Here is a 22,839-nt window from a genome sequence, read left to right on the forward strand (position 1 = left end):
CTTGTCAAGTTAAATTGAAGAACAATACACTACTGTAAAAAAAAAAAAAGTTGTTTTGTGCCTTTGGGTTTTCCTTAGGATGTGCGCTTGCAAGCCTTTGTTGTGGTCTAATAGACTACGCACTTTATTGGAGTTATTAAATCCAGTTACATAGGAGCGTGAGAAGATCCAATTTTTGCTTTTCAGAATGGGTTCGACTATGTAATTTCTTCCGGGTTGTAGCGGTGAAGGGGGGGATGAGCAATGCAATGAAGCTGAGCTGTCTGCATTCACGCCGCACATCATCATCAGCAGCAGCAGCAGCCGCCAAATCCTTCCTATCCTTCCCTCCCTCCTTCCCTCCCTCACAAGGATCCGGCCAACCAGAGGCTGCACGTCCGCCCCCCCAGGGCCGCCGCGAAGGACCGACCTCAGTCAGCCGCGCACTCCTCTCTCCGACTGTGCGACCCTCCGAATTTACCCCCCTCTCCCCTCATGGATGTCCCACCTCGTGACGACCTTAAAGGACGGATGGCGGCGGTCTAGATGTGTCTGGGGACCCATGCCTTACCTTAAGCTTCTTCTTCTTCTTTTTTTTTCACGCGTTAACCGGTTGGTGTTCGACCGCAGAGAGGAGGAAGAGAAGGAGGAGAGGAGGAGGAGGAGGAGGAGGAGGAGCAGGAGCGCTCGTCCTGCGCTTAGCCCGATAAGCTAACCGAGCTAGCTTGCTAACTTTAGCCGCAACACTTGGTACCTGCCCGGAGGGGAGTTTTTGCGGTTTGCAAGCTAACCTGCGGCGGACTCGGGCTGCTCCGTCACGCTTTTAAATTAAGGTAAGCGGGCTATATTCTTCGTACATTTGGGACCTCGCTGCGCTCCTTGCCGTACATTAAACGAGCCCCGGCGAAAGTGATATGTTCGTAGCCGAGGACGGGCGCTATGGCAGCGGGCTTCTTGTTGACAGAAGCAGTCCGGTTGACGGAGGGAGGATGCGACTCTTGTCTAGTTAAAAACCTCAAAGTCAAGTCATCGACTTTTACTTCGCTTTCAATTTCCGTGACGCTATCAGTTTAACTTGCTGACAGTCTTGCTCTTAAGTACTTTTTGCAGAACACATTGCTTGCAGATTTGTGCCAAAACCAGATGCAGACTTGTGAAGGGTCAAATAGTCTAATAGATTCTGGTATGTTGGGCCACTGGGGACTGTTCCCTTTTATTATTGTACCACAGTATTAATGAGTTTTCTGTTAACCATAAACTGGGTCCATATCAACGTCTTAACTGAGGTCAGATGATTCATCTCAATTTACTACCCACTTAATTACGTTTCGTGTAACAGCCACTTGGCGATCTTTACACTGTGTTGCACAATGTGAGAGTTGTAAATCTTTTGTGGCTGGGAAAATGGAGTCCTCGTAATCGCAAATGAAGATGACGACAATCCAGTTTAATGAACCCGTCGTGCTCTTTAAAAGGGGAGAGGGGAGACTGTATTATCCGTGACAAGTTTGTTTGTGCATAGTACACAGCATAACCTGCAGGCCCAGCTTTGTTTTCTGACAGTTTTGAGGTTAGGGGTTCAAATCCTGTCCCTGGGTTTTCTTCCCACATTTCAAAAGCCTGCATGTTAGTTTCATCAAAGGTACTAAATTGCCCTTAGTTGTAAATGTCAGCATGAATGGTTGTTCGCATGTACCGCCCAGGGTGTACACAGCACGTCCGTGATCCGAGCATTACCGATGGATCGATAACCGAGTAGCTTCAAATACTTGTAATCATTGTCTTCAGAAGTGAAATTGGCATGTTCTTCTAAACGGCGTTTTAATCCACCGCACCTCAAACTTGTGTTCAGGCATGACTGTCTAACGTAAGGAGGAAATGATTCATGTTCCTCATTTCAAGGCCGTGGACTCGACACGAAGCGTTTCCTGTGCTGTGTGCGTGTTGACAGTTTGTTCTGGCCTCAGCACATTTGCCTGCCTCTGTGCACTTTTTACTTAACCTAAAAAAGTGATTCCCAACCAGGGTCTTGTGCACACCGATATGCTGTGGGAGATCAACGGGGTGCTTTGTGAAATTATCTAATTTCATTAAATTATTCTGAAAAGTATTATCTATTCATTACATTTTTGTCCATATATGCCAGCAAAGTATACTAACGGGCAAAAGAATATTGTAAGGTTTTTACCATTAGATGGCAAAAGGTACAATAAACGTGTGTAGCCACTTTTTGCCGTTCATACAACAGAATCAGTCATGGCTACATGCAAATAGATCAGCTTTGTTTTCAATTAAATAAGATTACATTACATTGAAGAAATAAATTTGTGAGTCAATTGCGGCAGCATTATTACAGTATTCGTATTTCAATATTCACATTTTTTGGTGTTGAGCTGTGAGATTTTTCAAACGTAAAATACATCATATATTGATATTTATGTCAGTAAAGCTTGGGAAATAGTTTCCTTAATGATTTATATGGAATTTTTTGCCCAAGTCTAGAATATACAGTACCTTAAATCATATCCCATAATTTTTCGCTCACACGTATAAAATTTTGAATAATTTGCAGCGCCTCCTATTTCTCCACAAACACCTGATAATAGCCAGATTCATAGGCTATTGTAGCACCCTTAAGATTGTAGACAATCTTTTCCATGATGTTGGTTTACCGCTGATTTGCAAATATGCAAAGTTTTGATTAACACTTAACATTCGGAACTGTTATACAAGTGTAAAAATAAGGCCAGCACTGCATATTGAAAGGTAGAAACTACATATAGTGGTACGTGGAACTCTGAGGGCCCCTGTATGGGTTTTTAGTGTGATGAGGTGTTGCTTTGGTCAGTGTCCAAATTGTCTAACATTTAGAGCCACTTAAATATTAAAGCTCCTTTGTATGTTGGAGTTTTGGGGTTTATATTAATGGCGGATTGCAGAGTGCTATTAGCCTGCCAAATACACATCTCAAAGGACACAAATGCATCCAAAATCTTTCACTAAACTTGTGCTCGTGTTTTATCTCTTATCTGTCAACTAGTTGAGCAAAAATTGAGTCATATCAAAGCGTAAATTTGAGGTAACGTTTGTTTGTCATCCGTGGCGATTTTGGTGAATTTATTGTTGCGACGAACTCGTCAGGAACAATGGTGCCTTTCTGGCACATGTCTCGGGAGGGAGGCTGGATCATTCCCGGCACTCTTGTGTGCCAGCGAGGTTTGCCTCAGGATTGGGTTTCCACAGCCACCTGGAGCTAGCAGCATAGGAATGCCATTGTTCCCAACTTTGGGACTATGGTAAAATCAGAGCTACTTTCACACACAGACACACACACACACACACACACACACACACATGGACAAATTCAAGTACACAAACTTTGTTGCGACTGTTTATAAGCTTCGGTCTTGTTGAGGGTCAACAAAAGAAAGTAACAAGTAGCAAGAAATTAAACTTAAGTTAACTCTTTGCTGCTTGATTAATTGCATGCAATTTGTCTTTTCATTTATCAAGAAATGAAAATCAAAAACAGTCCTCCACTTTTATTAGCATTTCAATACTTTTGTTAAGTTAGCTCAACAGATTAGTTATTCCCTTGTACTCAGCAGATTGGAACTGAACTTATTTTTAGACATTTTGGTGAGCAAGCCACCTATTAATCAGTCTTGGACAGGACAAGCAGATCATTTAATGACGAAAAATAAGATTCCTGCCAATTTTTATGCAGGCCACCTCACTCAATTAATGTTGACAGACATACTGTGTTTAGCTCCTTGTTTGTCACATCATTAATTTATGTGCGTGGCCGCTCCCGATACCACTCATGGGAAGTGGAGTAGGCAGAATTAGAATCAGTGTCTCATGAGGATGCTTCTCCACTTGCGCAGTGTGTTCACATTCTGCCAGTGCAAAATGAGGTAAAAATGTTTGCGACCTTGTTGCAACCTTGCTTGAAGATTAACGAGCAACATTAATCACTTTTATTTGTTTGTTTAGGTGATTGTGTCCAGAGCAAATTGAAGCAGATGACGTGATTAATATCGTCAATGTTATAATTGTTGGCTTAGGATTTTCTCATTTTTCACTTTGTAATTAAAAAGGGGAAGGGTAAGTTTGACATTATTGCGCCTTTGTAATTTTTACACACAGTCCTCTAGCAAAAGAAGAGCTAGGACAGACAAATCAAATGAACAAACTAGGGGTGCAGATATACCACAGTTCCATTGCATCAGAAATGCACATTTCTCCTCAAAAAGTAGCGGAGTGTGCTTGTTTGAAGGTGTTTATTTGTCACTCCTGTGAAATATGTACAGTATTTGTATGTACAAAGAACAAAAGGGTGCGGTAGATAGACGCTTGTGTGTTGCCTTCGAAGCGACACAGACAACAACATAGTATATGCCAAATGTGGAGGGACATCGCCTAAAGCAGAGCAGCTGAGGGATCGCAAAAGTATAATCGATGCTGTGCAACATCCAAATCCAAGTTGATATATACTGTATGAATCTGTCACCTATAACATCGAATTTAAAATTGTACAGTAGAACCGCAATATAACAAAGGCAGCTTTAGCGGACTTCAGATTCAATGGAGACAAATAGTGCCCAGTTGGAACACAAAATCACCCCTCCCAATCACCAGTGAGCTAAGTTTGGAGAATTAAACTTAACAGAGGACTCATTCCCCGATTTGTTTGTTAAATCAGAGTTCCACTCGATAGTATATTTAAGCACCAGAACATTGACCCAAACCACATAAATTAATCAAACCAAAGTACACTAAGCAAATGCTAACTTGAAACACCGTCGAGTTTCCCGGACATTAGCATCGATGTTACGGTGACAATAAAACTTCAATCACCGAGACAGACAATCATGTAAATAACGTGTGCATGTGTGTACTTTCAAAAAGGCTGGTACAGAGGTACCTCAACTTACAAATGCCTCTAGTAACAAAAAAATCAGGTTACGAATTGCCTCCTTGGAAAAATATTGTCTCTACTTACAAAGGGAATTCAGGATACCAAAGAAAATATTGGTGCTGAATTCCTCTGTATCTTGTGTTGTGTGCATGTTTTTGGGATGTGGGAGGAAACCGGAATGCCAGGAGAAAACGCAAGCAGGCACGGGGAGAACACGCAAACTCTACACAGGCACGGCTAGGATTTTAACCCCAGTCCTCAGAACTGTCGGGCCAACGCTCTAAGTCAAGGGTGTCAAACTCATTTTCCTCGCGGGCCGCATTGTAGATCCGGCTTCTCTCAGAGGGCCGTTGTCACTGTGAAACAATCTAAATATTTAATCGTATCATCATATTTATGAACTAGTTTTGGAATCAGAATTCAATGGCAATGTGTTTTTAAACTGGTAACACAAAAATGCTTGTAATATATTAACGTCATAATTTATGATAATGACATTTTAAAATTTTGGTACAGATTTTGCAAGAATCATAAAAATTGACACTCTAGAGTTGGCTAAATCACGTGGTGGCCCGAATCTGACCCCCGGGCCTTGAGTTTGACACCTGTGCTCTAAGTAGTTGCGCCACCGTGCCGCCATGCATCCTTTATTATACCAATAACTGCACATTTTTGTTGCGTACAAAAAAATAATAGTCATCAGGAATCTGTAGTGGTGTCGTGACACTGGATGTTGCAGGCTCTTTAGCCAGATCAGATAGTCGGGCCATAAGGGCTGATCGTCCGATGGCAAGAAGGGAAAACAGAAGGATGTGCGGGAGAGAGATAGTCATCAACAGCTTTTAGTGTTGTTTTTTTTGTTTTGTTTTTTTTGTTTTTTTCTCTTTGAGTTTGGTCACCGTGTGTTGTTGTGTGAGTAGATGTTTGTTTCTTTCTTGTGTGTTTGTTTTCGTGTGTCTACATATGTAGTTACATGTGTGTTCGTGGGGCCTGTGGTCATCCTCTGAGTCACGTCAAGGATAGAGTTTGTGTAGAAGTGGGTCAGCCAGTGCCACCAGGGAACATTTCCAACTCAGTCTTTGGCTTCAGCCCACGAAAGGCCAATGTAAACATTTACATCCTAGTTATTTTTGCACATAGACTACTTTTGAGTGCGTGTGTAGTGTATTTTCTGGGATTCATAGATACTGTATGCTCATGTTTCATTTAGCTTGCCTTGACATTGCTTTGTAAGATTGGGGTGACTACATGCGAATCAGGCAATCAGTAGTCATGAATACAAACACAATATGAGGTCCACAGACCAGTCCAAGACGCTCTGTCTGACCCAGCCGTCCTGCCGTTGAGCAGCCCGTTACCAGTCCGCAGCCACGTCTTTGGCGGGACCCCAACTAAAGACCACCCTTAACTTTTCTGTTTTTTTTGCATCTGGAACAAAAACAAGATCCTTCTATTCACATGTGTTTGTCCACCTGGGTCTAGTCTATATCTACAGGATGGCTTTCAGTCAGTCTTCAGCTTGGTCAGGCGAATGTCTCAAAGTGCCCCTCTATTTTTTTTTTTATTTTTTATTTAAAGTCACTTTGTCACTGCCGTTGACTCTTTGGCCACTTTCTGGGAAAAGCTTTGACTCAAGCTGTCATCAGATAAATGCCATTATTTTTTTCTTCTTCCTGACTTCATACAGAGCAATACTTGCCTCAGAGAGGATGACGTTGCAGGCAGCACACGGAACATTTAGAGTATGAGCTAACGTGGACGTCAGCTGTCTCACGCGGTCACACCCAATAACTCTTTCCAGTTGCTTCCAGTTTCTTGCGTCGTGACAGCGTGCGCCGTTTATGCGCATCTGTATGTAGCTCACAACATCTGTTTCTCTCCCGAGATAGATGCTGACAGGAAAATGGCAGAGTTTCCATAGCGACAGCCTTGCTCCATTCCCCTCCCCCATTTTTACCCTCTTTTGTAGTACGTATGTCGAATACATCCACTTTCTGCTGACTCTGGGAGAAACTGCTGTGTGACGCACACTTTCATGCAGATGTCTCCTTTTACTTTGAATGGTTGTATGCCCATTTTAACACCACACATTAACACAGCGGTCATAATTTTGTGAATCTGTCCACATGCACTGTCAAAAATGTGGTTGGAGTACATTTAGTTGGAATTATGCTGTTATGGTAAATCTTTTTTCTTTTTCTGTGTGCAGTTTAGAACGAAACCACTACATTGCAACACGGACCAAAGCGTATCTTTTTTTCTTTTCTTCAAAAATATGACCATGACGTTTGATAAAAATGTTAGCTCCCCACTCTATATACTCATTAACTTTGATAATACCCGATTTAAATAACACTACAACACAATAGAATTGGTATTTCTTTTATGTGATAAAAAAATGGGTCATCATTGTCTGGCAAGTAATTGTCAATAATGGAAAAAAATTGGAAATAAATCAGAAAACCAATTGAACAAAATGTCACGTTCATAGGACTATTCAAGTTTAACTCCTTCCTATCGTTTTCAAACACTTCTTTTTTAATTCATTTTGAATTGTGATTGAATTTAGAATTTCTCTCAAAAGCTCGCATATTGGAAGGCATCTGAAAATCCACAACTCCATTGAAACACGCATTACTCATTTTATTAAATCTTCTATCGATTAATTTTCTGAGTCGCTTATCCTGGCAAGAGTCGCGGGAGTGCCGGAGCCTATCCCAGCTATCTTTGGGCAGGAGGCAACGTCCACCTTTTAAGTAGTTTCCAGCCAGTCACAGGACACATATAAACAAACAACCAGTTGCACTCACAATCACACTTACGGGCAATTTAGTGTCTTCAATCAACGTAGCATATATGTTTTTGGAATATGGAAGGAAATCCACGGTGGTACGGGGAGAACGTGCAAACCCCACACAGGTAGGGGGAATTGAACCCTGGGATCCCACGGGAATTGAACCCCGGAACTGTGACACCTTAACCAGTCGTTAACCACATCGTGTCTTATTTAATAAATATTTATATTAGTTTTTTAAATTAACATGGTTTTTCATTCGTTTTGTTAAGTTCTCTCTGTGTATTCATCCTTCCCATTGCTGTAGTTTTCTCTACAAAAACTGACAGCCCCGTATTTAAGCCTGCCGGGTCTACTCTCCCATGCCTTTGATTTATTGTCACAGTAGTATATTGATGTGGGGTCCCTTTTAAGAAACAAGTGGCTTATAATACAACTGAAGTGCTCACATAAAATCATTACAACTTGCCTCAGAATAATGATTAACGGCCTCACCGAGTTGGACACCATAAATAACAAAACCTTTCTGCATTGTCCAATCTGTGAAACAAAGTATTGTTTTAAAATATAAGTATATAAGTGACATGCACTAAATGTCAACAGTGAAAGTGAAGTCACTGTAAAATAATGTAAGAAAGTTTTAATAGCAAACTTACACACACAGAATTGTAATGTTTAATGAATGGCCGAAGAGTGGACCCCATTCACACCAACAATTGCACTAGTGTTTGCTACATAGAACTACTTAAAAGCAAAAAAAAAAGTAAAAAAAAATGCTTGTCATGAAAACTAAAACCTAACTACAAGTGTGAAGCATTATTAAAAAAACTACGACGACAAAAGGTCAACACAAAAACGGAACATCTGAAGACCAAAACAAACGGTGGGGGACTGAGCCTCACTGGAAAGAGGGAATGTGAACGAATCAAACAATATCGACACAAGCGAAAAACGTAAAATACAAAAAGTACATAGAAACAGAAGTTCTTCTGGAATGCTTAATTTAAAGAAAACACCAAATCATTGCCGGACTTAATACAACAATAAACCTTTACTCCTGGGGTTAAATCCTGCTTTAACAAAGCAAGGAAGCAAGCAAAACAACGTTTCAGCATCTTCCTTCCAGTGGCGCTGCAAAAAAAAAAAAAAATGCATACCGGTCTGTCTAGAGGATTGTATATAGGTGCGCCAGGAGGACTCTGTTTACCAATTAACCAGGCCAGACTGAACATAGAGAAAACATATTACCAGCAAGCAGAAACACAGAACATGACAACAATAAAGATGGAAGTTTCTCGATGAGACTGTGGCGACAGGAGCTTTAGGACAAACCAAGAGAACAAAAGGCCTGAATCTCAAGACAGATGGGCCTCATTCACAAACAGAGCTCATACCATAATTTCTAGTGTATAACGCACACCCGTGCCTAAAACGCGCACCCTGCCAGAGTCGACCTCAAAATTCTGGAAAACCCTTGAACCTATGTACACTGCATTCTTATAATGCATGATATTGCGTCTACCCATATGATCAAAAGATGAAGTATTATCTGTATTTTTTTTTTCAAAGAATTATTCTGAAGTAAAGGACATTATTTTTACATGTAATACCTTCTTTTTATCTATTTGCCCTTGTGACTATTTTCTACGGTGTTTGGTGATTGCACACGGTGTCTGCTGGCAATTAAAGCGAAGCACTCGCCTGAAAACATGTCGCCCGTTGATTGCGTTGAGGGGCAGTTAGTTTGTTTTGGAGTCATCGTGGCTGTTAAGGGGCAGCCGTTGCAGAGCTCCAATTTGGCAGCTTTTGATGTCAGGCCTGGGTCAAGGGCAATGGCAGGAGGGCCGCTCGAGGCTGAATTGAAACTCACTTCTCAGTAGCAGCGGGAGGACTTCTTGCAGTCCCGGTGACGCTTAACAAACTCTTCTACTTATCTGGACAGAAGCTATATCTTCAAAAGAAGACAGAGGATTTATTGAGATTTGGCTCTCAACTCTCACTTTCAACCTGAAAGAGAATCCTGTTTGTCGCTGGGTGATGGTTTTAAGAGTCTATTCATTTTCACCTTTGTTCCATCCTTCCTAGGCCTCGTCACTGAAAGACTCTCATTCAGTTTCCAATGTTGACTTTAATGTCCAGTAGGATGAAAGGGGCAGAATTATAAAGTAGATTTGATGTCATTAAAAAGGTCATCTGAGACGAGCTCATAATTACAAATATATTGTCTGTGAACGTTATTATCCATACGTTTCCTGAGCCGCTTATTCTCAGGAGGGTCGCGGGAGTCCTGGAGCCTATCCCAGCTGTCATCGGGCAGAGGCAGCATTATTGTTATTGTTGTGTTTTTTTTTTTTTTGTTTTTTTTTTTAAATATATATATATATATATATATATATATATATATATTATATATATATATATATATATATATATATATATATATATATATATATATATATATATATATATATGAACCTATAGAAACTTCCAGAAAGCATTGGAGAATGCCCTCTGTGGTAAATTGTTGTCACATTCAAAGCGACTGCCTTGGTTGCTTTTTCAACATTTTTGTCTAGTAAGGTCACAGAAAAAAAATGGAAAGAAATGTGCTTTTATAGAACTACAATATTTGATCTCATCCAATGAAAACCCTTTAATTAGCTGTGCAAGTGGCGAGTATGTTCCCTTTGTTTACCTCTCCCAGGCTGATTCTAATTAAGCTTTGTAAACCCAATCAAATACTTTCCCTTGTATAAATACTCTCCTGCAAGGTGCACTTCTGAGGCTGTGTAGAGCCTTGCGTGTCTTTTGTATCTTTAATCGCCCCCTTTTACCCTCAACTTTTAAACAGCGTTAGTCAGCAGGATTCTCATGTAGAGGAAAGCAAGAAGGGGAAGGATGAGAGCGAATGAAAGACTCCCACTGGGGCAGCTGTTTGCTTTAGAGGCAGACTTTCCTCATCCAAAATTCAGCTTTCTCTTCTCTGCAAGCATGCACCTTCCCTGAGTGTGAGACTACGGACTCTTTGAGTGGAGCAGTTGTCCCAGTCACACTGATAGCTATATCAACTGTTACTCCGGGCTGAATGTTTATTGAACAGCAGCGGCATTGTTGTCGTGTAACCGCATGTGTATCCATGTCTGCGTACGGCGTCATCACACTGCAAAGTTTCAAATGTGGTCATTGCTTTGTCATGACAACCGCCACAGTGTTTGCTTTATTTTTGCGAGCAACAACCCTTTGGAGGTCCTCCTGATAAACCAGTAGAAAGGTATGTGCACTTTGTATAAAGTCATGCCAGGGCTGGATCTCACTTGCTGTCGTTAAATTAGTTTGAGTTTGGTGACTGCGACATTTAAGCCCCTCACTTTAAAGCTTATCAGTGGTTAAGTAGTGTGCGTTGGGGCAATATCGACCTCGTGATGAAACTGCTTAAATGGGATATTGGAGTTGTGCTGCTGTGAAAGGGATGTTGCAAGCGTATATTTAGATCTTTGGCCCGTGATTGATTGTACATTTTGCAGCCACTAATAACTTATTGAGTGTCTTTTTTTTATGTACAGTCTCATAGATCAGATCACTTGATCTGGCCCAGCGGTGTAAGCGAGCGTCAATGCAGACAGTTTAGGTAACGTAACCATGCTGACTGACTTTGCCAAACAGAAAATATTTATGCACAAGATATTGAAATGAATTATTGTCCTCCCTGAATGGATACATTTGCCTCTTGTAGGACATTTAAAGCTAATATTACATAACCTTACAGTCACTCGGCGCCCTCAGCCAGTCGTTATCATTAAATGGGATCTCCGGAGCTATGCCGGTCACAAATTTGATTGCCTTCTCTCAGGATATAGTGGTATTTTTTGTGTATGAGACTTTCCATAGTGCTGAAAGATATATCATTGTCGTAGTAATAGCTGTATATGAAAATTTAAGATATATCGCAAAGGAGAGGTTGTCACTTTGCCTACACTGATGTCTCATGTCTTTCACAATTGGATTAGGAATTTGATCAAAACTTTTCAAGGACAATATTTGTCAAAGTCACACTGAATCTCAGACTTTTAAACCCTTATTTTGTGAGACGTTTGCACACACAAGCGCTCAGTATAGTGAGTATCAAAAGATTAAAGGTCTCTTTATGCACTCGCACTGGGGAAAGGACCCACAGTCCATCATGTGACTGAAACATTGTGCAGCGCAACCGCTATACAGCACCTGATGCGCGCACAGCACAAATAGTCGGGATTAGTCCATTTATGTCACATGTTGTTATGACGTACTCAGCTTTCCACTTCGTTCCTTAATACCGCCATCTTTAAAATACAAAACACCTACGCCTTTCAATTTTGATATATTACTAAACGTATCGTCCGTGTGGTCATCTGCGTCCATTTGTTCAAGCAGCCACTGTTCCTTGGTCGCCATTGTTGTTGCTTTGGTCCTTGTACCGGAGAGTAAAAAACGGCTACTGGAACTAGCCATAAAATTTATAGAACTTGTGCACCGAGGTCATAAAATCACGTGACTTTTGTTTACCTCACCATGTTCCCGGTCTAACAAACCATTGTTCAATGCTAAGTTGGTTGGAGACGACATGAGAATACGTCTGAAAGCACGACGCCGAGAGTCTTGCCCAATACCGTTAAGACATTTAGAAGGTGAAAATAAATGAAGGTACGTGGAAAACATAGATCAACTCAGCGTAGAGGACCCGTATTTAATGCCGAAGTCGATGTTTTCCCTGAAAAGAAATTGGACTGTTAATTCGCCTCCGCTTGTCTTGGACAACTGGATATACGCATGGATCTGGTGAGTAAGTCGTCGAGATTTAGACAGAAAATTTTTAAAGCGTAGAAAATCTGGACGCATACAAATACTTCGTTGCCGGATCTTTTCTCAATCAGGATTAAATCCCACATAGTGACAGATTTTAAGGTTGTGAACACGGAAGCATTCGGCCACACGTTAACCTTCGCCGGAATCCATCGATCTTTTCAGCTAGTATTCAATACAAATACCAATATTTAAATAAATGACCCCTGGTTTTACACAAACTCGCATTCATTAACTATGATTGAAAAAAATCGATATTTTCTGGTCTTTTCAGATGGAATGATCTCTTTGAATATCTGTCTCGTCTGTTGTGACAACCAACAGCATAACAGGTCTCAGGTATTGTAAATATTCTCCCCCGGTTTAATGCATCTCACAATGTCGAGCAGCTCTGTTTGACCGGCAATATGGTGCCGTGAAAATGGTGACGTCACGTGCACGAGCTCCATAGGAAAGTCCACTCTGTGTTGTCCTAACCGACACCACCGACTGAGAGAAGAACTGCAGCACATTTTCATAATAGTGTGCGTAGGTTGTGCTCAAGCATAAAAGCAAACTGTGTGTGGGATAGCCGCATTGACGTCCGCACGCTCACTGCCCGTGCGAGTATAAAGAAGCCTTTACTCTGCGTCTGTTGATGTTTTTGAGGCACCTGTTCTGAAAAAGAACCACCCTTGACAAGGATTGGTACCTGAACAAAAACACGAGAACAGAAGTTTGTCAGGTAACCTTGAAAAAAGATTTTGTTTGACTTAGGTTTGACTAAAAAATTTTCAAAATCATTGACTTTATTTTTTTTCCCAGTTGGTTTTGAAAAGTGTTTGCTTTCATGCTCTGATGCATCAGTTTTGGTCAAAATGAAATACATCTTTAAATGGATAAAACCACCTCAAGTGCTCCCTTTAGATTTAGCACACTCAGGGTATAAATGGTTATCTGACGTTCATGGCTGCTCAAGGGACAGCGACCGGAAGATAAGTTATGGTGTTCTACGTAAGACTTTCGTCTCAGACAAATATTTCCAGCCTGACTGTTATCTTGCATTGCTTCATAGACTCTGATGCAGATTACAAAAAAAGGAAACCGAAATCTTGATCCCTTCTGCTTCTTCCCTCACAAGCTGTCTGCAGACAAGCACAGCCCGCTTTGACATTTTAACGGGATGTCAAACAAGTTTATCATCAAGTTATTGGAGGGATTCACTGTGATGGGTGATGTAACATGCTCATGGCAACGTTTCTCATTTTAAGCAGCAAACATATCATCTGACGCAGCCGCATATTGAAACCAACACTAAAAAATTGGAATGATAGCCACCAAATATTTTGTTTGTGTGTCTGTGTTGAAGATGTTTTGCAGGCTTGAATGTTTTGTTATGCATATTTACAGTATAAACGTTTCTGTTATGGACCAGATGGGAAACCTTTGGGACGAAGGAAAAGTTGAATTTTATTCATGTTACTGCATCTCATGCAGCTAAAAATATCTTCCATTTCACAAAATTGCATGAAATGCTTCTTTGAATCACATGGAAGTCATGCCTGCATTGTCAACGTTGCCTGGAGCGTTGAGCACACATTTGGGCATTGGAAACTCTTGATCCTACTAAAAAAATAGGAACAGCAGAGGCAATATTGTAATATAAATAAGTTCTGAGTGTGAGAATTAATGTCAACACTGACACTAGACCTGTCCGGGCTACTCTATCAGTATCACAGGCTGCTAAAATTAGCGATCCAGGGTCTTCGTGGAATAACAGCCGTTATATTCTTACAATATGTTTTGCACAACGCGTGCCATCTTGCCTCAATTTCTGCACTACAGATTTGATCAGCAATAAGTTGCACACAATCAGTGTCATTTTTAATCATCACCGAATCCAGTATCTCTATATGTATCCATCCCAAACATGTTTGTGCGTTTAATCCAGAACAGCGAGGCATACAAAAACAAAGTATTTCCTCCTTTGACAGGGCTACAGAGAGACACGGAAAGATTGGAATTGGGCCAAATCTGTTCAGTGCAAGAAGTCAGAGCACAGTGTCAGAAGTGGTCTAGTGGCCTGCTGCTCTTTGTCCTGTATTTTCTCCCGTGTAAACAGGAAGCAGTTATCTTTCTCTCGCTAATATTTTCCGTATGCTTGTCGTTTTAGGTTTCTGTTGGTCACTGTTTGTTACTCTTCCTATGCTCGAGTCCCGCTTTGAGTGCATACAAAATGCCCAGAAAGTGACAACTTTGTGTATGCGCAAACATGGAACCCTTTATAGAAAAGCAACTGGCTGTGGTCCCTTTTTAATCCAGAAAAAATGAGACAATGTGGCGCGTCGAACAAGAATGGACCGTCTCCTTCTTACCTACTTTCTCCTCGGTCTATTCCTAGAATTCCTGTTTTTGCTCCCTGAGCTTCCCCTAGAATATATTCAGCACAGTCAAGCTCCAGTTATACTTGCTTGTAATAAGGTTTTTGCCATTTTTTTTTTAACCTTTGTTTTCCGTAGGGTTATTGAGTTCATACGATGGTGCCGGCCTAGCGTTCCCAGGTCAATAAAACAACAACTTGAATGCGGAGGCCTAGCAGGAGGCCAAGGCGGAGGGAACCACAAGGCACTTTATTTTTAGGAGCAGTGCTGCCACAGTTACCTTGAAAAAGTAACTTTGGTATTTTACTGATTAGTTGAGATTGAAAGTAATTTACTTTCCCGATTACTTAGTTCAAAAGTAACAGTGAGGGGAAAAAAAGGATATTTTTAGTTGCTTTTAGCTGCTAAGTGGCAGTTCTGTTGAATGCATGATCTGACCACAGCAGTGAATTGGATCCGTTTTGGAGCCAAGGTTCAAACTTTACAATTGATAAATCTCATGGCACACCTAACTAAAATGTCATAAAAATAAAAATGGCTGTATGTACTTACTGCCTCTAATCTAATAGAAGACCATTAATTTCTGTCACTACGCCGCACGGGCATAAATAGATGAACAAAGATACATTATCTATTGCCAGTATATATTTTAGAGTACTTAAGTACACAAGTATATACAATAAATGCACAGAGAATTTAAAAAGACTCATTACTCTTCTTGTGATCGGATCAATCATTTCAACTCTGTGATTGTGTGAAGCCTACCCATTATTTGGTAATCCATGCCATACCAGTTACAGAGTGATGTCATCAACATGAACCAATAACTTAAATATTAATGTAGTTGCAACCACATTAAATGAGCAACTTAGCGCGGATTTGATATGCCATCACAATACAGTAAGTACTGATAGAGAGAGAGAGAGAGAGAGAGAGAGAGAGAGATACATTTTGATTGTGGTCAATGAGGCTAACTGTGCGTGCGTTTACGCGTTTATAAACGTGAAAGTGAGTGGCGGTTTGATATTGAGGACGCGTGCACACACAAACACACCATTGCTCCCACCATTGTAATTTTGATGCGAACAGCGAGAAAAGATGACAAGATTGATTAACTGTAGGGGAAGCACTTACTTAGTATTGGCTTGACGTCAGCCATGCATTGTGTTGAACCAGTTCACAGTCAAGTAGAAAGTTCTCACTTTTATTGTATATATTTAATATCTTTAATAATAATAAGGCCTTCAATGAGTCTTATGATAATTTATAATAATTAACTCACAATGAATTGTAAATCACAAAGTACCAACAATCAAATACAGTTTTTACTAAAGGAAATAGCAAAGATAGTGTGTTGATAGTGAAATTGTGCATTTCCTCTTGTGCTGCTGTGCTGTCTGTACTTTGTAGAATAAACAATCACTATCATAATCACAGGCACTTGCGTGTTGCATTTGAGAGGAAATCTTTGGTGAGTTACATGTCCTGTTCTTATTCATCAAATGACTGACAGAACAGACCCAGCTCTATTGCCCATACTCAGCCTTTACTGTTGAAACACAATCCTTGTCAGCATTTACAGTGAAGAAAATAAGTATTTAAATACCCTGCTATATTGCAAGTTCTCCCACTTAGAAATCATGGAGGGGTCTGAAATTTTCATCGTAGATGCATGGCCATTCTGAGTGAGATAATCTAAAAAAAAATCCAGAAATCAGAATGTATGATTTTTTTTTTTTAACGATATGTGTGATACAGCTGCAAATAAGTATTTGAATACCTGAGAAAACCAATGTTAATATTTGGTACAGTGGCCTTTGTTTGCAATTACACAGGTCAAACGTTTCCTGTAGTTGTTCACCAGGTTTACACACACTGCAGGAGGGATTTTGGCCCACTCCTCCACACGGACCTTCTCTAGATCAGACAGGTTTCTGGGCTGTCGCTGAGAAACATGGTGTTTCAGCTCCCTCCAAAGATTTTCTATCTGGTAAAGGTCTGGAGATTAGCTAGGCCACGTCAGAACCTTGATATGCTTCTTACAGAGCCACTCCTTGTTTTCCCTGGCTGTGTGCTTGACCCTTGTATGGGGTGGACAGATGTCTTTATGCAGTAACTACCTGACACAGGTGAATCTGATTCAGGATAATACATGGAGTGGAGGTGGACTATTAAAGGTGCACTAACAAGTCTTTGAGGGTCAGAATTCTAGCTGACAGACAGGTGTTCAAATACAGATATCACAAATCGTTAAAAAAATCACACATTGTGATTTATGGATTTTTCTTTTTAGATGATCTCTCACAGTGAACATGCAACTACGATGAAAATTTCAGACCCCTCTGTGATTTCTCAGTGGGAGAACTTGCAATTTAGCAGGGTGTTCGAATACTTACTTTCTTCACTGTACATCCAAAACATAGCAAACCAAGCGGGACTGGAAACTGAAAATGTGGCTTTTCATCTTTTCCAGTTCCTTATTTGTTTCTAAAAACACAATGTAACACTTGATTTTAATGGATGGCCATGGCTGGTTGGTCACACAGTTGGTATGAGCCATTTGTCAGTCACGGCTCGACTGAATAGCTCGACTAAAACTCCAATTTTGACTCATCAGTTAGATTGCCTTCAAGTTCCATGCTTTGATTGACCTTGAATGGGGCTATTAAGCTTCAACAGCCCAGCCCACCTGGAGCTGAAGTGGCATTGTACTGGCATAAACATACAATATCCTTTCAGAAGTGAACCTCTGATTACATTTTCTTTTATGAAGGCGTGTTTGCCAGGACAGACTTACCGTTACTTTCTTCTGTTCAATTTGTCAGCCTGCCACAGTCAGTGGCCTTTTGGCTTTAAGATATTACCCTGACTCGGAATGAATATGAAAAAGGGGTCTGTGTGGGAGAAGAATTTGTGGTCTTTTGGTGTAGAAGGATGAAGCCCTAGAAATTAGTATCTTACAGTGTTGGTGGACACAAGGGTTTTACCGGCCAACTCAGTTGTTTCTCTCAGTGGCGTAAAACCTAATGTGTCAATGCACTACGGCGTCATCTGCTCATCTACTGACATTCTGCACGCAACCTGTGAGTTTTTCTGTGTTGTATTTTTCAGGTTAGTTTGGCTAAACATCACAGAAATATCCCCTACACCAAACCCCCAAATCCCAGATGCTTAGGCCTGCTTGGCAGACAGCTGAAGCCAGATGGCCTGCTTAGGTTTCATTACACTGGTGGAAACCCTCTGCTCTGTCAATATGTTTTTGTATTAATGTCATTTCATATTTACAGACTTGATGAGGTAAACTTGAAGGTGTGACTCTCTCCGTCGTTATTTTCCTGCTTAAGGCACACAGTTTCATCGTAGGCGTAAGAGCTGACCTTTTAATCTCTAGACAGCGACAGAGCTACACTGCATTTCCGTTGCAGTGTGTGCGCGTTTGTGTCTAATGGGTATTTATAGAGGTGCTTGCGTGTCCTGCTTCCAATTTGCAGATTTACGATCATTCAAGCTTTGTGAAGGTGTGTGAGAGGAGGGGGGGGGGAGGAATGAAAGTAGCGACGGAACAAACTGGGGAAATAAATACAATCGTGACTCAGTAGAAAGCGGACAGGCAGACACCTTTGGTGGCATTCTGACACACACCTGCACTGCAGCACAGCCCACTCACACAGTGAGTGTGTGGGCTAGCAGGAAGAGATTTATGATATCACGCTTCTTGTAATGCAACACACCACAGGCTAGCAATATAAAGCCCCAGTAGACCATGATGATGACTTGGCTTTAAAGTAGGCCAAGAACTAGATTGAACACACACACGATATATCTCTTTGCCCACACTGAGTCAGATTCCCTCTCATCTTCATCCTCTGTGGATTTTTCAAAAATAGCGGATTAATCCAGTGAAATGAGCAGCACTGAGTTGTCAATCTGTCTGTTCCGCCGTCCCTCCATCGCCTTTCATCATCCATCAAGCTGCTCACAGTCTGCTCGTGCGTGACCTCAAGAGTGTGTTTACAAGGACAAAGGCTGATTGATTTCTGACAACATCCAGATGAACAAAAGTTGTAAATGACTGACATTTGTAGACTTTCCAAGGTCTAGTTTTCAATCACCAACGGATGATACATTACCATGGCCACTGATAAGGGAAGTGTCGGTTAACTGCAAATATACATTGCGACACTGACAGTTGAAGAGATGAGTGTTCCGAGCACAACCAGAAAATCTCGTACTAATCGAGTACGACATTTTAAATCTGGTCTTCCTGTGTATGCTTTGTGGCTTTGCACCCCCCCCCCTCCCCCCCATGCTATGCAGAGTACAACGCCTCTTCGTTGTTGCGATGCTGGCCCTTTGAGAGTGACAACAACTTTTAGGCCCGTTTTCTGGGACTTTAGTTTCTGTATCTGCCTGCAGGTCTTAAACTAACTTCAAATGTAGTTTGATCCTTTATGGGGGTCAACAGCTTATCCATACTATAGTCCATAAGCCTTGTAGGCCTCTTAGACGATCAGATATACTGAGGTCTCGTGTGATATGCTGGTGTCTCATGCGATGTTATTTTTGCAATTTTGGTTTTACATTCATTCAATCATCTTTGATCTGTGATGCCTATGGATCACTCGCCACATTACAACACAGACGGCATCTGCGGCTTGGTTGGTGTCAGGTGAAAATACAAAAAAAAAATGGGGTTCATGATCACATGAAGGCAGCATGTTTAATGAACACTAGTCCACCAGAGCTGTAGATGATAGTCGTGGCCATTGTTGCGCGTGGCTTGAAGTAGTCCGCTGTCGGGCCATAGCTCGCTGCGGGCGCTCGGCAGACACAGGCTTTCCTCTCCGTCTTTCACATGCGGCGGGCTGAGTACCCCCCACTCATGAGGTGTCGCAATGGAATTGGTAAAGAGAAGGCTGCAGACTTGGAGAGCCTATCTAGTGTATGTGCAGCCCCCAGCTCAAAATTAAACATGTTATTGCAATGCAGATAAAACAATACAAACACATTTAAATGTAATATATGCGGGGAGAGCAAGTATAATGGAAATGTAATGGATATTGTACGAGTGTTATCAAAAATTGATCAACACATTTTAAAAATCTGCTACATATTAGGAAGACCACAATTAGTTTTTCCAATCATAATACCAATTTGAACAAAGTGGTGTTTTGGAACTGAAATAAGATCACGTTTTTTCTTTTCCTTTTTTTTTAATTTGCTGAAAAATATTCATTATAGAGGCGTGAAGATTCCGCCCGACAGAGAATGATGACTCCATTCTTTTCAACGTATTCTTTGCAGGTTCATAGTAAATAGCCTCTGCTTCAGCCCATGTTTTTGTGTCTCCTTTCCTTCAGGACTATGTTTGAGTGACGAACAAAGGAAGAAGTGGGATCTCTGACGCTCCCTTCTCTGCTGGTGGGGCCTCCTGTACATCTGACCAGAGACCCCTGGAGAGGTAGGAGTTCAAGTGATAATTTCATGGTTTGACTAGGTATTCTCCAGTTAGCTTCTGCGTTTCTTATATTATCTATGGGTTTTGCTTTGAAATGCTGGTCGCTCCTTTGCCAACACCAGCTGGCTTTTATCACATCTTTATCCTTTAGGATGAGTCGACTTAGCCATATGATACTGGTTAGCAAGATCCATAACACGCACTCCATTTTCATATTTAGCGATTATCTCCTTCCTTAAATCCGCTGTGGTTAGGACAACTTTCCCTTTTCCCTTGCTGTTAGTAACACTGCTGTCTGTCTTTGCGCCCATGGCTAAGAAAATACTGGAGATGTAAAAAAAAAATAAAAAATCTCGAGAAGCACCCGCAAATGTGAGAAATCCTCACGCTATGACTGAAGTAGGCAGTGGCTCGTCTCAGCAACCGTCCCGTGTGCATTTGTTATTGCTCGGCTTGACTTGGCTTCCTGTTCAACATACGTTCGGCTTTGCTGGGGTGTTCAAGCTACAGGAATTGGGTCAAACTCTGAGGCATTTTTAACTCACATTTTTGGGGTCGAAGTCCGATTTGTAAGAGGTGTGATTCATTTGAATTCCAAGGTTCCAGTGTAACTCCTTTCTTCCAGGAAGAATCTGAAACAGCCAAAGTTGCTAAAATCTGAAGTCAGAGGTTGAGGTTTAGGAACCCAGGAATGTCAAATTGTTCTGGAGGCTTGATTACGATGTCTCGGTCTGAACATTTGGGGCACCATTTTAAAGGAGTAGCTAGACACAAAGAATATGGTCAAATGAATGGATTCTGTTTACAAGCACAAGCCGAAAGGAAAAGAATAAGTTTCTCTGTTATGTCATAGTTTCAAGCTCGTGAAGTCCAAGGTCAGCTTTAGGTTGTCGTAGTCTTCGTGCATCAGTTCTCGTGTTACTGCAAGTTCTGCAGGTTCTTTGAAAGGAACATAGTTTAGAAATAGTTTTTTTAACCGTGTCTGGCTTCTGTCCTCAGATCTCACATGCAACAAAGTATCTCAACATCCTAATAACATTGTTGTTGTATATAGATGAGTAAGTGAGCACTTTTGTGTTTTGGTGAAATAAACTGGATAGACTACTTTGCGTGGTCAGTGGACTGGCTTCGGTCCATTAAAGTCATTTAAATCCTGCCGGTGGTGCCTTGGAGCGTGGGAGTAGCCGGCGCGGAACAGCTGAAGACACTGACACAAACCTGCTGCTTCGAACATCTTACTTTGCTTGTGTTGTGATTTGCTTTGGGTGTTTATTAATGAGAGTGGCTTTACACCAATTAGCACATGTTGTATTTTTTGTCGCTATCCTACTTGTTTTTCTGTTTTACTAATGACGGGAGGCTAGAGGAGCAAAAGGAGTACAACAGTGTCATTGCATTGCAGGAGGAACGGTGCGGTGCTGGGTGTGTGTGGCCCTGTTACAGTAATATGTATTGACTTTGGCTGAAAATGTCTGGGTGAGCGATTGGAGTATTTAATTTCACTTTGTGCCCGTGCCAAGGTTTAAATTGGTAATCAATTTTAGTCTTATGTTTTTGTGGCCACTTTGCCTTTTCTGCTTTCTTTCTTCCGTCTGACTTTTTTTGTTGTTATCTTTGCTGTGAGTAGATTTGAATAATGGTCACTTTTTACCCCATTCCTCTCTGCCCAAATTCCTCATAATTCTTTTTTCCCTTGTGCATTACTGTATTTCAATGACATATTTTGACTAACAACTGAGACCATCTGTCCTCTAATCTTCTTGACAATGTTTACACATACTATGTATTTAAATACAGTATTTGGAATTGTATTGCATTATCTACTTGCTTAACCTAAACAAACACCAATTACTGTCCGTACTACACTGTTTTATCTTTATTAATGGAGAGCAAACAGAATCTCAAGTTGGACTTATCATAAAGATAGGAGGTTATCATTGGACATTGATGATATAGATTGACATATATATTGTGTAAACATAAATCTTCTGATCCTTGCCTTCATTTCATTCAGTATCCGTTCCTTTGTTATTGGGCCTGTCCTATGTTGTGCTTTCCAGGTCATGACCTGGTTATGAAGTAACCCTGAGCGTCTGTGTTATCAAACTACTTCACATCAACGGCTGAATACCAACCTCAGGGCCATTTTGTTCTGTTCTACTTGCTTAATATTAATATGTGCCTTTCTATGCTCTAGTTGAGATATTAAGACAAGTTCAATCAACACATAAGAATCTGTTGTGCTTATGGAGCCCCCATAACATTGGAACGACTTGTCGACCTGGTTAGCTCCTTTTCAGCCATTTTTGGCACATCAACAGAACACGCTACAAACATGTCAGTAGTTTACAACATATGAGTGAAACTCATGCTCCCCTTTCGTCGGCGCTCACACATGCAAAAACATCTCTCTCTCTCTCTCTCTCTCTCTGTCTCTCTGTCTCTCTCTCTCTCCATTTAATTTACTGATATAAATATTACATCTACT

General features: G+C 41.0%; 1 protein-coding gene across 1 annotated transcript in view; it reads left to right on the forward strand.

Annotated features, from left to right (window-relative positions):
• The first annotated feature begins 210 nt into the window (after positions 1–210).
• Positions 211–22,839, forward strand: part of galnt1 (UDP-N-acetyl-alpha-D-galactosamine:polypeptide N-acetylgalactosaminyltransferase 1) — a 43,825-nt gene continuing 21,196 nt past the window's right edge. Inside the window, exons 1-2 of the mRNA XM_061819491.1 lie at positions 211–812; positions 20,254–20,354. The gene's annotated coding sequence lies outside the window, so the exon portion shown is untranslated. The remainder of the gene's footprint in view (positions 813–20,253; positions 20,355–22,839) is intronic.

Source organism: Syngnathoides biaculeatus, chromosome 5 (genome assembly GCF_019802595.1).
Source record: "Syngnathoides biaculeatus isolate LvHL_M chromosome 5, ASM1980259v1, whole genome shotgun sequence".
NCBI classification, from domain to species: Eukaryota; Metazoa; Chordata; class Actinopteri; order Syngnathiformes; family Syngnathidae; genus Syngnathoides; species Syngnathoides biaculeatus.